This window comes from Leuciscus leuciscus (genome assembly GCF_965113295.1).
Source record: "Leuciscus leuciscus genome assembly, chromosome: 2".
NCBI classification, from domain to species: Eukaryota; Metazoa; Chordata; class Actinopteri; order Cypriniformes; family Leuciscidae; genus Leuciscus; species Leuciscus leuciscus.
Window position 1 is genome coordinate 53052315 of NC_138726.1, and position 16396 is coordinate 53068710.

At 39.3% G+C, this 16396-nt stretch overlaps 1 protein-coding gene and 1 long non-coding RNA gene across 2 annotated transcripts in view; one reads left to right on the forward strand and one right to left on the reverse strand.

The window, feature by feature from the left end:
• serpinh2 (serine (or cysteine) peptidase inhibitor, clade H, member 2) overlaps nucleotides 1-7892 on the forward strand; it is a 35513-nt gene extending 27621 nt beyond the window's left edge. The window contains exon 6 of the transcript XR_014200288.1: nucleotides 6515-7892. The gene's annotated coding sequence lies outside the window, so the exon portion shown is untranslated. The remainder of the gene's footprint in view (nucleotides 1-6514) is intronic.
• LOC309482674 overlaps nucleotides 1-16396 on the reverse strand; it is a 460652-nt gene that overhangs the window by 106861 nt on the left and 337395 nt on the right. The window lies entirely within an intron of this gene.

Genomic DNA, 16396 nt, shown 5'->3' on the forward strand with positions numbered 1-16396 from the left:
CTGTCCTGAGGCTTCCTACACCGTAAACTAAACACAGTAACGAACAATGACATCGATTTTTACCAAATCAATCCGAGCGCATCAATTCGATGATGAAACATTGGAAGAACAAGTCATTCAACCCGAACCTCCATCGCAAGGACGACTCGAGCAGGACGTTTCTCAGTGATACGCTACTTAGTTTGAGGTACATTATGAGATGTTGCAACTGTAATTCCTCACCATCAGCATTAAAAAGTGCATGTCCATCAACAAACCGATTATTTTACTTGTACTAATTTATTTACGGAGTATTATTCTAATATATTGCGGTGAACACGTGGAAACTGTATCAATAACAGTGCATGTATGCAATGTATACATTAGCCGAGCTCTAGCGTGAATGACTGATGTAACATAAACGTTGGTAAAACATATCTTGCTCCATGCTTAATCTTTCCTCAAAGTAGTGAGAATGACAGACAATCTGCATTAATACATGAATATCAGTCACGTGACCTCTTACGTCATCCGCTCTTTTTCCAGTTGACTGCCGCCATTTTGAATACCTACCGAGTACCGTCTATGGTACTGACAAGCATTAACTAGCTAGCTTGCTACTATTTACAGCTTCATACGAAAGACAACATTTCGCACCTCGACTGCAACGCTACTTTCAAAAAATAATATCGTTAGGGTGTGATCCCTACACGATACCTGATGCGTACTTCCAGCCTCTGTCCGCTGCTACCGGACTACCAATCCTGGCATTCAATGATATTATATGTTGATCCGACTATTTTAAGCGTGTGTTTAAATGGTCCAGGCCAGGGACAGAACTTTTGCCAAGTGTGACAGAGGTTCTGGGTTCTAATCCGCACTCATATCGTTTTTTTTTTTTTCTCATCAAAACCGATTATATTTATCAGTGGTTGTATATCAGGCAGGGACACGTTTGTGTGCAGTTTGTTTTGTAATTTCACCAGAAAGAATAGAGAGTCTCTCCACATTGAAGCGCGCGTCCGAGTGAAGACAAACAAGACAAACACAGTATCCGCGCCACTGATCGCAGCGGCAACGAGCACTTTGATCACTTGATTTCAGAAACAACACATTTCAGCGCTAGATCGCCTCTTATTTAACAAACGAACGAAATGAATGCCCTGCTAGTTAACTGGAGATGTTTTGTTTATTTGTATTGGTACATTCGTGCCGCGAGATGTTTCAAAAGTGGTGGGGACATGTCCCACCCGCAAATTACGGCGTCTTTTTTCGTCCTGAGGTAACGTTAGCCTGTAAAAGGATATTTTGGCGTCTCCTTTTTTGTTGTTGCACCCCACCGCACAACATATTGAAGGCATAGCTAGCTAGTTCCTTTGTAACTGACGTGAATCAGGTACTCAAGATGGCGGCAGACAAGTTTTAGAAGTGAGTGACGTCAGTGAGGAGACGTTGGTGACATCATCTGATATTCATCTATAGACACAGTTTTAGGTAATAGCGGCCCACAACTGATTAACAGAAGTATTTCAGTTAGACAGTGGGTTAGACCTACACAATATAAAACTCAAAACTAAGTATTTTGAACACCATCTTTCAAGAGCAAGCGGTTTGTGAATCCTGCATTGAACTCTGAGATTTGAGAAGCAGTCGTCAGTGAAATAAAGGGAACTCAAAAGTTTAGGATTAAGGCCGGGGGTCGCACACATAGACAGTGGTCGCACACCGGACGAGAAGCGCAGCGCCGCGTCGCGTCTAGGACAACTCGAGGTGTAGCACACCGGACGAGAAGCGAAGCGCCGCGTCGCGTCTAGGACAACTCGAGGTATCGCACACCGGACGCGCACTTTCTCAGTTTATGGCCAGCAATATTGTTATGTTTAATGACATTATGGAAGTGAGATAATGTATGTACTATGTTATGATTGTAGGCTACTGTACAATTAAATACAATCGTTGCTAAGTCTGCAGTCTGAACACTTTACCTCAGAGCGTCCGTTAACGGAATGAATTGAGAATCTCACCTGAAAATCCGATAACATCAGCAGTTTTCATCCACGCAGCTGATTTCTGTAAATTAATGTAAAACTAAATGTATATTGCAGCACAGGGTGAAGTCAGTATACATTAACGACGATTTGAGACAAATAAATGTACATATAAAACTATGTAAATGGCGCTCTGTGGCGCGGCAGGATTTTGAACAAGGTCCTGAGCCGTAGCTGGACGCCGCGGACAGACGCCGAATGGCGCCGCCGGTGTGTGTACACTGATAGAGAGTAATGTGTTCTAATTTTAAAGACGTGGCGCTGCGCTTCTCGTCCGGTGTGTGACCCCCTTTATACTGCAGTGGTATTGTGGTAAAGATGAATTTTAACCACTGATTATTCACATCAGTGGCGTGCACAGACCTCCTCCGGGGCAGGGGCGGAAGGACCAAAAAGGGCACTTTTAAAAAAAAAACATTTATTTTTTAAATAAATCACATGTATTTAGAGCAGTACCTGTCTGTCTGTTGTGTTTTTATATATTTGAATGACTTCCTCACAATTATTTGGAATATCTCGCTCGATGGAGAGCAGCAGTAGGTCAGAGAGCCTTTCTTCATTACCAATGAAAAGATGTTGATACAATTAGAATGCATAACACATCAAACAAAAAATAGGGAAATTATGATAATATTACTAAATATGATTTACTTTACCAAACAAAACAAAACAGATAATCAAGAAGGTAATTATGAGGAATTCATGTTTAGTTATGTTGATGTTATAAATGTTATGTATTCATTAAAGTGTTAGCTATCATGAAATCAGTAACACTTTACAATAAGATTTCATTAGTTAAGTTTGTTAACATGAACTAATAATGAACTGCACTTCTATACCATTTATTAATCTTAGTATATAATAATTTCAGCATTTACTAAAACATTATTAAAATCAAAAGTTGCATTTGTTAACATTAGTTAATGCACTGACTGTGACATAACATGAACAAACAATTAAAAGTTGTATTATTAAATAGGCCTACAGTAGCCTAACAAATGTTTTGCTCATGATTAGTTTATGTTAGTTAATATGAATAATAAACAAATTAACCTTATTGTAAAGTGTACTATAAAATCAAATATATGAATTCCTTACAATTTAGAGCTGGACATGGACTTAAATTTCCTTTCACTAGATGTATTTCCCCAAGCTAATAACACTTGCTATGGCCTTGGATAAGAACGAATGACATTGTCAGACTCAGAATGCGGCTGATATTGAGTTATACTTTGATGATTGTTAAGGATAACTCACATGCAGCCGCAACTTTTACAGTACCATGGTAGGATGTAACTTTTCCGTATTAGCTTAATGTTACCCGCTGCCCGTGCAGTTTGAAGACTCGCGCCGAACTGCTGCGTACATATAGCGCTGCAAAGGAAACTCCGCCTACTACCACTTCACCTCCGCCAAATGCTTCCGCCAAATTTTTTTTATTTTTTATTATTATAGTTAGTGGCAATTGTCACGACACACACTCGAGAAAGACAGATCCAAGTGCAGTAGTCTTTATTGGGTAATCCACAATCGTATCCAGTCCAGGCAAGGGTCAAAACCATGAAAGCAATCCAAGAAACAAGAAACAAAACAAGAACAAGGAACAAACAGACCTCTGGAAGTGCGTTGACATAATACAAGGACTCCGTGACAAACACTGAAACAAACAGGGTATATACAGATACTAACAAGGTGATGGGAGACAGCTGTGTGCAATGAATCAATGAGTGACAGAACAGGATGATGGGAAATGTAGTAAGAGTGAATGACACCGTGGGGGAAGAGGACCTCTAGTGGTTACCCAGGGAAACACAAACCAGACACTGTGACATAACCCCCCCTCTACGGAGCGGCTACCAGACGCTCCAAGACCCACAAAAAACAAAAAAACAAAACAAAGAGTCCAGGAGGGAGGTGGAATGGTGGAGGATCAGGGGGAGGGATGGGGGGCCAGGTCCATGAAAGGGAACAGGAACAGGAGGTGATGGCTTAGCCGGCGGCCAGGGCGAAGCAGACGACCCATCGGGCAGCCAGGGCGGAGGCTTTCCCTCAGGCGGCCAGGGCGGAGCAGACAGTCCATCGGGCGGCCAGGGTGGAGACTTTCCCTCGGGCGGCCACCTGGACGACAGCGGGCTGTTCGGGGACGGCCTCCGGGACGACAGCGGGCTGTTCGGGGACGGCCTCTGGTACATTGGGGAGGCAGGAAGTCTTCCTCCTCCTCCGCCTTTTTTGATGGCGAGGTGCAGGCTCCGGGCTGGACAGGACCAGCGGTGAAGGGAGCTCTGGGTTGTGCATCACCGGCCCAGGTTCGAAGAGGGGCCAGAGTGGAGAATGGTGTCGGGATTCATCTCGGCCACCTCGTCCCCTGCGGCCTCCACGAGTCCCACGAAACCTGGCCAGACGGGTTCCCTCAAAAGATTGTTCACAGAGGGGGGTGTTGGCTGACCAGGCGTTAGCTGTGGTACTGGAAGGGGGCTCAGGGGAGTTGATCGCCATGGTCTCCTCAGTCTTCCGAGCCCACAGCGCGAAGCACTCAAACAGCGTCATCCGAGGTTCTGACTCACCAGATGACGGTTCTTGCCTCTGCGGTCTCCTCTCCCTCTTCGTAGTTGGAGTATGGATACAGGAACCCATACTGCTGGATCTTTGTTGTGACGGAGTCCTTCTGTCACGACACACACACGAGAAAGACAGATCCAAGTGCAGTAGTCTTTATTGGGTAATCCACAATCGTATCCAGTCCAGGCAAGGGTCAAAACCATGAAAGCAATCCAAGAAACAAAACAAGAACATGGAACAAACAGACCTCTGGAAGTGCATTGACATAATACAAGGACTCCATGACAAACACTGAAACAAACAGGGTATATATACACAGATACTAACAAGGTGACGGGAGACAGCTGTGTGCAATGAATCAATGAGTGACAGAACAGGATGATGGGAAATGTAGTAAGAGTGAATGACACCGTGGGGGAAGAGGACCTCTAGTGGTTACCCAGGGAAACACAAACCAGACACTGTGACAGCAATGGTGCCACTACCCCCCCATAATAGGGGGCAGTTGTGTCGCTTCACTGCCATTCACAAATCCTCATGGGATAGTAAAGTGTCCATCGTATGCACACTTCAGAATCTCACCAGAAGTAGTAGGTCATCCAGGTACTTTCTGTGAGTATTGTGAATATGAACATACTTCTTTTTTTCGCCTACTATAGTAGGGAAGTATGCGCTTTCGGATGCAGTCTCTGTTTTTTTCTGCAGTGTCACACTAGTTAGCCCTACCCAGTGAAATCTCATTGGTCCAAAATCCTGTTTGCAGATTCTGTGTGGGCATAATGATGTAGTTAGATTTAAAATACCCTGTTTGAAGTGTCAGTTTGTGCACTTGTAGAGTGCATGCGTTCCTGTGTCTGCGAGCCATTCACAGCAGAGACACTGACTGACAGCAACACTCACAGTGATAGACGTGCACTGCGATGAGATCGTCAGTGGGAAGCTCTGGAGCCAGTGTGGTGGGTGTCAACTACACTCATATCGACACACTGACACAACTCATTCCCCACTGTAACTGTAAGGAAACCCACCATGGTGACAGCCGAGTGAACACATGCTGATGCTGAGATACTGGAAAAGACACACCACAGACTCTTACACTGCAACGCAAAATGACTCTAACCACTGTAAACATGTAAACTCTTCTATGTCTAACAGAGTGTTTTTAAGTAGGCAATACAACCAACTGCTTATTTCAAGATACAAATATATATCACTAGATACGGTAGACAGTAGTTATTGTGTTTTCACTTTATTTTGATGGACCATTTAACACATCCTTTTGGGGATAAGTAACGTTGCGCCTACAGTACATGTCTACTACTGTAACTCTCATTAGAGTGTTAGTAGATTATTAGTAGACTGGTAGGGTTAGAATAAGTTGACATGTAGTCGCAAAGTTACTTATAGTCAGTCGAATGTCTGTTGGAGGAGCATCACAATAAAGAGTTGGCAGATATTAAAGGAATAGTTCACTTCAAAATGAAAATTCTGTCATCATTTACTCACCCTCAAGTTGTTTCAAACCTGTATGAATTTGCTGAACACAAAAGAAAATATTTTGGAGAATGTTGGTAACCAAACAATTAATGGACCCCATTGACTTCCATAGTATTTTTTTTCCTACTATGGAAGTCAATGGGGTCCATCAACAGTTGATAACCAACATTCTTCAAAATATCTTCCTTTGTGTTCAGCAGAAGGAAGTAATTACCATTATCAGTAGTATAAAATACCATACCAATACTCAAAATACCATTATTTTTAGTATAAAAATAACTTAACTGTGCTACATGTATACATTTACATACTGTGATATAAATGATATAGCAAAATCTCTTAACTATAGACACTTTCTACAATCGCCACGAGGCTCTGAAACAAGAACGTTGCTGTTTTCTCTGTCTCATCTCTTTCTTAATTTCTCCCAGTGTAGCTGACTCATCTTCCTGGACAAACTTACCCGAGCAGATCAGGGACTCCAGAAGAGCACAGGCTAAGCTGGCAGCGCCACCCCCCGCCCCGGGATCACTCTCTCAGGGAGCCAGATCGCTCACCCGGGCTGTTATTGATGGGATAGGCTTAATGCTAATGGCGCTAATGACTCGAGACTGCCGTCAACAACGCAGACAGATGATAAACCTTTTAATCTTTTAATGCCTGCCCCAATCAATGGAGGCCACGGCCGTACCACTTCATGCCAGTTAAACGCTGTGACAAATCATGCCATAAATTAAGAATTTACATGTTGATTTTACAACACAGGACTTAGTATTTGTTGACTTTTTATTGCAACTGCTATGGTAGAAAGCTGTGCATGACTGGGGAAAAATGTCTGTATTGTAAAGTAGTGCTTGTAATATGGCTTCAGGTTATAGTGCTGCATTCAATATACTGAGTGCACCCAAAAATTAAATAAATACATAAATAACCCAAGCAAGATAAAATGTAATATCTTAAGCCAATAAAGCTGTTTGCAAGGCGAGTTTACAAGGCTATAAGGCTTTTAATGTCTCAATGAGCGTATTAATCAGCTTCCATTTTACGCGGTGCTTTATTCATTTAAATTCTCCTGAGTGGAAACCTCTAAAAGAAACATAAAACGAAAACAGAATAACTGTGTTATAAAAATGGCCAAAGTACTGTATCCTTATCCAACCCCTGTCCAATAATTACATGAGCGACTGGTCCACGAATATTAAAAGTAGCTGTTATATTGGAACCGTCAGGCCTTTTAAGCGTGGACGCTAATTAAGGGCCACTGGAAAAAGTGGGATGTTCGGTGGCACGACGGATTTTTCATCCTCTCAGCCAATACCGCACATAAACACAAACCGTTCGTTTCGTCCCTCCGCAAATGAATTATTGAGGAATAAAAGAAACGAGTGGGAGAAAAAAGAATCCCCTTTTGCCATTAATCTTAAAAAAAGAGTGTCCCTACACGACCATGTTTTATTAAAAGCTTTGAGGGCAGTTTTATTTGATTACCTCAGAATGCTTCGCTTCCCCGCACTGGAAACACATTTTTAGAGGGCTATTATTTTTACAGACCGACTGTGTTTGCGGATAAAAGGGGGTTATGGAAGGGCATAGATGGATTCTTTTAGATGGAAAAAAGTGTAAATGCATTGTACATTTGTCCACATAAGGAACATCAGATGTTTGTCCCTGTTGGTGATGAATGCATAATGTCGAAACGCGAGCTGCTACCGGGACCTCAGCGTGCCCTGTGAACACTGAACGCAATATGTGACGATGCTAAAAAATGAGTTGCGTTAATAATCCTTCTGAAAACCACCAGAAGAATGTCATTATTCAATTGCAACTTCCAAAACTTTTAGAGGGACCCAGATGTTGTGTTCTGGCGATGACATAAGGCTCTCATAGCCCTCTTGACGTGTATAGGGCTAAGCGTGTGTGAGTGAAACAGAACACTGTGAGCACGTCCATTGGTCTTCATATATCATGTGCATTATGAACATAAAGCATGATGTGCTGCTGTCAGGGACTCTGAGGCCCGAGGCTTTGCAACAAGAGCACATTATTTTTGCTCAAGCTCGCATTAGCTTGGCTGATTCGTGCTCGCATCCTATTCAAGTCAAATTCATTAAATGGCATTTCTCCCTGCTGAGAACTACTCACCCATACATAGATGGTGCGTTCAAGTCCTCCTGGGAAGTTTGTATTGACGAGCTGGGAAGTCGGGGTTTACGTGTTTGTCGGAGCAAGATGGTGGTGTACCTTCTAAATTACACAAAAATACAGCAAGATTTTTAAACTCTACTTCCAGAAAATGACAAACAAAAAATGGTGTGTTTTGCTTTTTTATGTTAAAGTCCCCCTGTAGTCAATATGAAGTTTATATATTTAAACCTTAAAATAGCTTGAATGTAACTCTACACCCTTGCCTCATTTAGTAGAAGCGGTTCTATGAATATGCAAATGAGCCCCACCTCCACTCACTCACTCAGCTCAGAGATCCATTTGTTGACGATCACACGTTGATCTGATTGGTTACAAGGTAGTTTGTGACGTCAGAAACACCAGCGATTTCAAACCGTGTTTTTGAGACTGTCTTTGTTTCACTGCAGTTTATGGAGCTTATAATATGACAAAATGATTTGAATTTGAATTGTGTAAATTTGAATTATTTGCAAGTGTAATCTAACTAAATTGAATTTTAGGTGGTAGTTTAAATAGTTCTGAATTTGATTTTTTTTAAACGAATATTGAACGTTTGAAATTTAACAAATTGAAATGTTTTTATGGCTGAATTTTATAGACATGTATTTTCAAACAGCTCGTTTTTTTGTTCTGAATTCGTATAGTGCAAATATTCAGTTTAAAAAAATACAGATTCAAGTTTTCAAGATGAAGAAATTCGGAACTTCAAATTCAGTTTTCTAAAATTCAAGTTCAAAAATTCAAGTTCTAAAATTCAAGTTCTAAAATTCAAGTTCAAAAATTCAAGTTCAAAAATTCAGATCTTACAGAAAGTAGGTCACAGGTCATCCACAGGGAAGAGTAAAGGATCTCAGATAAGTCGAACAGAGCATTTTGGCTGCACTGCAGTAGTTTTCTGCCGCAAACGCGGTGGTGGTTCAAGAGAATCCGTGTATCTTTCGTTCAGTCGTTTTTTTATTTAATATTAAGAGTAGAAAAATGAGAAAACAGCTTGAGTATTAGATTTCTTCTAATATTCTAGTAATAATAGTCCGCTGCAGCAGTTGCACGGAGCTTACAAAACGCGTGTATTGCAACTATAGGCTACATTTAATTTTCTCATCAAACAACTAGACTAACGAATGGCTCGGCACAACAGAAGAGCTTAGACAGGGCTTTCTCTCTGTGTAGACCAGCAGTTGGTCTGAATTTGCCTATTTTCTCGACTGTATAGGCTAAGTCACGTTTTATCATGAAACACGCTCTGATTTATTCCAAAGTGACTCAGGCATAGGCTATATCATGCATTTAATGTTAAATAATCTAAATGTTGACTTTCAAAAGTAGGCGCGCCAAGAAGGCTATTCTCTGTATTTTGGTTCATTTTTGGTGAGCGCCAGAAAGATCTAAAGAGACCGAGACGCGCTAAAGCAGCGCATCATGTTGTTTTATTTATTTTTCAATGGCATGATATTTTGTAGTCATTTTGAATGTACACAAATAAAAATATACATTTTACTGTTTCGGATGATGTCATATTATCTGTATGACTAAATAACAGAGTATTAAGTTATTTCCCAGCAGTGGAACAAATCCAAGTGATGGCGCTCGCGCATCGCGCTCTCACACAACATAGTAGGATATCAGTTCTGGCGTTGCTTCATATCGCAGACTGCTCATTATCAAAATGAAACACAGTCAACCAAACATATAAAAAGTTATTCTGCATAATTTAATTGGTCTGTTGTACAATATAAAGGGCAAGCTGTGCCGCACACAGTCCCACTCCAATCATTTCCCTTGCTGTGAAGACGCTGATTTAGCCTATAGGCCTACGTGTATTTTGGGACTCGACTGAAGTATGACGCCTTTTTATTTGTATTATAATATAATATATTAAAATACATAATCTTCTGAGTTTTATGATGTAGGCCTTGTGTGTTTTATTAAAATGTATTATAATTTACATCTCAAAAGGATGCGCTTTGTGCATTCTCTGACATTATATTTATTTATTTAATTCATATTGAGTATCAATTGATGTTAAACAAAACGGTGTGTTATTTTCTCTGGCAACTAAACTTTAAAAAAAATAAAAAAATAAAAAACTTCCAAAGCAAAGCCATTGTGCGTTCTCTCCTCGCTCCGCAGCTTTTCCACACAGATTTTGAGAACTGGCCAGCTAAAAAAAATAGGCCAAAGAAGTAGACTAACGGCTAGTGTCCGGGAAATGCGAGGTACGTTCATATTTATAAATAAACATAACTGATTTTGTCTACACCTAAATACATTTCCTAATAATAACAGTGATTAAGCCCAAATGTGGGTGGGGGTAATGAACACAATATGTTTTTTTGTTTGTTTATTAGTTTTTTTGCCCAAATGGTCTCCACTCTATGCATTTTGTAATAATACAGCAAAATTTTTTAACTGACCGTATTTGCCAGAAAATAAGTCGCATGCACATGTGTGCAAGTCACACCGGATCATGTTGAGAGAGAAAGGCGTCATAATTATTTGTATTTTTTTTATATTAGCCTATTCATCAATAGTGTAAAAGACCTGTAAATAAAATACAGCATTTACATGATAAACACTATTAACATGTAGGCTATGTGTTGCCTATTTTACTTTCCCTTATGACAAATGCATGCAAAAAACAACAAGAATGAAAAATAAGTATGTAGGCTAGGCTATAATAAAATAATATATTGGCTACAGACTCTAAAAATAGCCTATATTGTGCCCTTTTGTAAACGCCAAGCCTAAACAAATTTATTTAAATCGAAACGGTCGCGCATCTCTCATTCAGTCAAAAGTTTTCATTGCAATGTAACATGTGGATGCTAACTATTAATATAAAGAAGGCGTCATACTTCAGTCGAGTCCCAAAATACACGTAGGCCTATAGGCTAAATCAGCGTCTTCACAGCAAGGGAAATGATTGGAGTGGGACTGTGTGCGGCACAGCTTGCCCTTCATATTGTACAACAGACCAATTAAATTAGGCAGAATAACTTTTTATATGTTTGGTTGACTGTGTTTCATTTTGATAATGAACAGTCTGCGATATGAAGCAACGCCAGAACTGATATCCTACTATGTTGTGTGAGAGCGCGATGCGCGAGCGCCATCACTTGGATTTGTTCCACTGCTGGGAAATAACTTAATACTCTGTTATTTAGTCATACAGATAATATGACATCATCCGAAACAGTAAAATGTATATTTTTATTTGTGTACATTCAAAATGACTACAAAATATCATGCCATTGAAAAATAAATAAAACAACATGATGCGCTGCTTTAGCGCGTCTCGGTCTCTTTAGATCTTTCTGGCGCTCACCAAAAATGAACCAAAATACAGAGAATAGCCTTCTTGGCGCGCCTACTTTTGAAAGTCAACATTTAGATTATTTAACATTAAATGCATGATATAGCCTATGCCTGAGTCACTTTGGAATAAATCAGAGCGTGTTTCATGATAAAACGTGACTTAGCCTATACAGTCGAGAAAATAGGCAAATTCAGACCAACTGCTGGTCTACACAGAGAGAAAGCCCTGTCTAAGCTCTTCTGTTGTGCCGAGCCATTCGTTAGTCTAGTTGTTTGATGAGAAAATTAAATGTATGCCTATAGTTGCAATACACGCGTTTTGTAAGCTCCGTGCAACTGCTGCAGCGGACTATTATTACTAGAATATTAGAAGAAATCTAATACTCAAGCTGTTTTCACATTTTTCTACTCTTAATATTAAATAAAAAAACGACTGAATGAAAGATACACGGATTCTCTTGAACCACCACCGCGTTTGCGGCAGAAAACTACTGCAGTGCAGCCAAAATGCTCTGTTCGACTTATCTGAGATCCTTTACTCTTCCCTGTGGATGACCTGTGACCTACTTTCTGTAAGATCTGAATTTTTGAACTTGAATTTTTGAACTTGAATTTTAGAAAACTGAATTTGAAGTTCCGAATTTCTTCATCTTGAAAACTTGAATCTGTATTTTTTTAAACTGAATATTTGCACTATACGAATTCAGAACAAAAAAACTAGCTGTTTGAAAATACATGTCTATAAAATTCAGCCATAAAAACATTTCAATTTGTTAAATTTCAAACGTTCAATATTCGTAAAAAAAAAAATCAAATTCAGAACTATTTAAACTACCACCTAAAATTCAATTTAGTTAGATTACACTTGCAAATAATTCAAATTTACACAATTCAAATTCAAATCATTTTGTCATATTATAAGCTCCATACAGTTTTAATGAGAAAATACTCAGCAATGGAGTTGACTTATGAATTTGCACATGGTTTGTCTTAAAGCATATTAAGAACACCACATAGACATACTGTATAAACAACACTAAAAGCTTGATTTTCAACACGGGGTGGGGTGGGGGGGTGTCCATGTGCGTTCAACTCGTAAATACGATCTACCGACATGACTTGAATGCACGATAGATTTTGAGGCCTGAAAATCACCTGAAGTAAAAACTACACCACTGTCTCATGACTTCAGCGTCACCACCATTCACTCATCACTCTTCCGACTCGTCAGTCGTCATTTAAAAACATTTTCCCTGAAAGTTTGAGTTAATTTGCCTTATAAACACAATGAGGCTGTGAAAGTGGACTAGTGATTAGATGAGTTTACCTGTTCGGCTGATGACGTTTAATGTCCCTGACAAACTCTGTAGTCCCATTTAGCCACTTGTTAGCAACCGGTTTTTTTTAAGACAAGTAAAATCTTTTAAAAAACACACACACACAAAGGGTATTCCTAATGTATTCAAAGTTACAGAACCCATTTAAAAGCCCATTGACTTCAGAACGGACTTCTAAAACGCTGAATATATTCTTGGTTGTCCTTAATAGCGACCACTAAGAACTGTTGCTTTCAAAGTCATATTCAAAACCTCCTTTATCTCCCATTTATTATTTCAGGCATATTTTTCTCTCAAGAGGATTTTTTTGTTTATTTATTGTGTGTGTGTGTGTGTGCAAAAGGTGCATTAGCTCAATTTAATATACTGCAGAAGACAATGCAAAGCATTACGGGAAGCATTTTAGGTCCCGGTAGGGACATTTAGTTTAACTTGCACTTAGATTTTCAGAGGGGCTCTGTCAAGCCACATATCTCAGTAGAGGTGTGAAAGAGAAACGCAGGGAGTGTGTGTCTATGTGTGTGTCTGTGTCTATAATCAAAATGTGAAATGCATTATGGGTGGAGGTGGACTGAGTGTGAGTGACGTTATCAGAGACTGAAAGTGCACCCTCTTCATCCAACGGGTTTAGAGGGTTTAATGTTTAATCTCCCATTTTTAAATAAAAGATTATAGACCTGAGCCATGCCTTTTGTCAAAGTCCTGCTCCACACCATTTTGATGCAGAAAAAAGGGAATGTAAATGGCACCGGGGGATTTGTGTGCCATCGGAGTTGCTGTACTTTACAGAGAGTGAATGGAGGCTCACGGATCCCCAGGGTCGGATGCCTTGTGGGTCATTCCTGGGATTCGGTTATATTTCAGTCACTTAGACTTTTTAAAGTGGTGGTTCACCAAAATGAAATGTTTAAAGCTTTTTGCAATACGCTGGTATGTCCATTATAATGAATATAAATGACTATATTGAATTTGTTCTTGGAAAATATTTAACAAACTGTGCACAGGGTCTATTTTTGTAATATTGTAAGTATTCATTTGTGTTACTTTCTTGTGAAAAAATATTTTTCTAAAAAATTTAACATATTTTCTCTTTAAAAAAAAAAACAGACTATAAAGTTATGAACTCAACCCTGTCACACCAACCATTCTCTGCCTATAATAATTTAGACTCCACCCATATGTGACATAATTTACCAGAAATGACATCATTCAGGTCTCTTTAACAGTGGTGCAGAAGAAGGTAAGTAGTTTCATACTTTTTATTCATATTTTTTAGGCGTATTATGAGGATACTGTCAAGCTTAACTCAACTCCATCACATAAAATTAAGATGGAAAATTATTATTTAAATTTTTTTTATTTTAACCCATAAGTATATGCAATGTAGGCTACTTATTTCATCATTGCTGCCAGATATGGTCTACTCTTGTACACTACACGAGGCCATTTTGAGCAAAAAACCTCAACCCTGTCACACATGTGTATTTCTCATTGATGGTTACAAACTTGTGACAGGGTTAAGTTTTTCACTTCATTTAAGAATCATTTTAATTAAAACAAAATATAAAATAGTCACATTGTTTCAGTAAATATACCAAAATCATGACAGCTCATTATTTTGTTTTAAAATAGAATATTTGATGTTAATGTGTCCACTTAAACACTGACAAGCAAGAAATGTCAGCCACATCCGCAGCAGAAAGACTGTGTTGTGTTGCTCCAGAGGGCACATATGACAGAGAGACAAAATTAAAAAGATAACATTGTCTCCCTTCAAACCTGTCTTCAGCACCGTCACACTATTCTCAACCATGTCGCATTGATATTTTTGAGAAAAAAATAGGGAAAATGAAGGCATTTCATGCTGATTATCACCTGACATATTAAGGAATAATTTAGGGATTTAGTTAAACATCTAAAAAAATAAATAAAGAGACCACAGATACAATTTGTCTATTTTTAACTTCAGTCCCATGAAAATGATCACAAATGTTAGATTTGTAGTTATTATATTGTTATGATGTCCACATGAGTAGTAGATGTTTGGTTTATAACCAGGTTTGGTTAAAATCCTTTTTAAACCAGTTCCATTTAGTCCGTTTCGGTGTTGAGAATAGAAGGTGTTTAAATCTGAAGAAGAAAAAAACCCTGAAAAAAATAAAATTTCTTTAATGCCAGAGGTGGGAAAATATGATTTGTTGGAGGTTTGATATGTGCCTAATGATGTGGGGTCTTTAGTAATTGAATAATAATTTATTTGAATTTGTTTTTAAAATCCAAGTTGATATATTACCGAATCCCAGGAGTGAAATAATAATAATTCATTACATTTATATAGTGCTTTTCTCAGCACTCAAAGCGCTTTTACATATGGAAGGAGGAATCTCCTCAACCACCACCGATGTGCAGCATCACCTGGATGATGCGACGGCAGCCATATTGCATCACACACCAGCTTATTGGTGGAGAGGAGACACAGTGATAGAGCCAATTAGTATATACATATGGGGATTATTAGGAGGCCGTGATGGACAGAGGCAACTGGGCAAATTTGGGATTTTTTTGTGACCACAGAGAGTCAGCACCGTCACCCGAAGGACGGTGCTCTTTGACAGTATAGTGTCCCCATCACTACACTGGGGAGTTAGGACCCACACAGACCACAGGGTGAGCGCCCCCTGCTGGCCTCACTAACACCTCTTCCAGCAGCAACCTAGTTTTTCCCAGGAGGTCTCCCATCCAGGCTGAACCCTGCTTAGCTTCAGTGGGAAACCAGTCTCGGGCTACAGGGTGATATGGCTGCTGGCCAATAAACCCCACGACAGCCTTGGTGGATTTATCAAAGTTCAAGCACTGCCCCACAAATCTTTTAACAAATCCTACAGCTTATCCATTTGTACTCAGAGACATTTTAAGAGTGGTATGAGAAGTGCTACAAATGACAAACAAATGTTAACAAATATGGGTTTTAAAAGATTTGTGGGGCAGTGCTCGAACTTTGATAAATCCACCAAGGCTGTCGTGGGGTTTATTCATGTCACTGCATTCAACCATTGATGAGTTCAAAGCGTATGCTGAGTTTTATTAAATAGACCTTAAAAAGGTCCTTTTATCTTTCTCTAAGTAAACAGTAGCTTCGATGAGCATGTCTTTTCTCACCCATATGTTTCAGTGGTTTAATGCATCCTTGAGCTGTTTTGCATTCAGTGTGTCGGTGCTCCAGAAAGAAGATAATCATTTCTCTCTTGAGACAAGGCCATGTGTGCCATTGGAGTATTGCGAGCAAACATAATATATAAGCATAATCCCGCTCCAGTAGGTTTTTATTTAACACATATTGTCTATTAATTTTTGAATAAGTATTCATTAAATACTAGTACTTATTTATTCAATAAATACCATTACTTTTCTCATAGTAGGCTACCTATTTATTAGGTATACTAGTACTTATTTATTAAACACTATCTTTTTGTAATT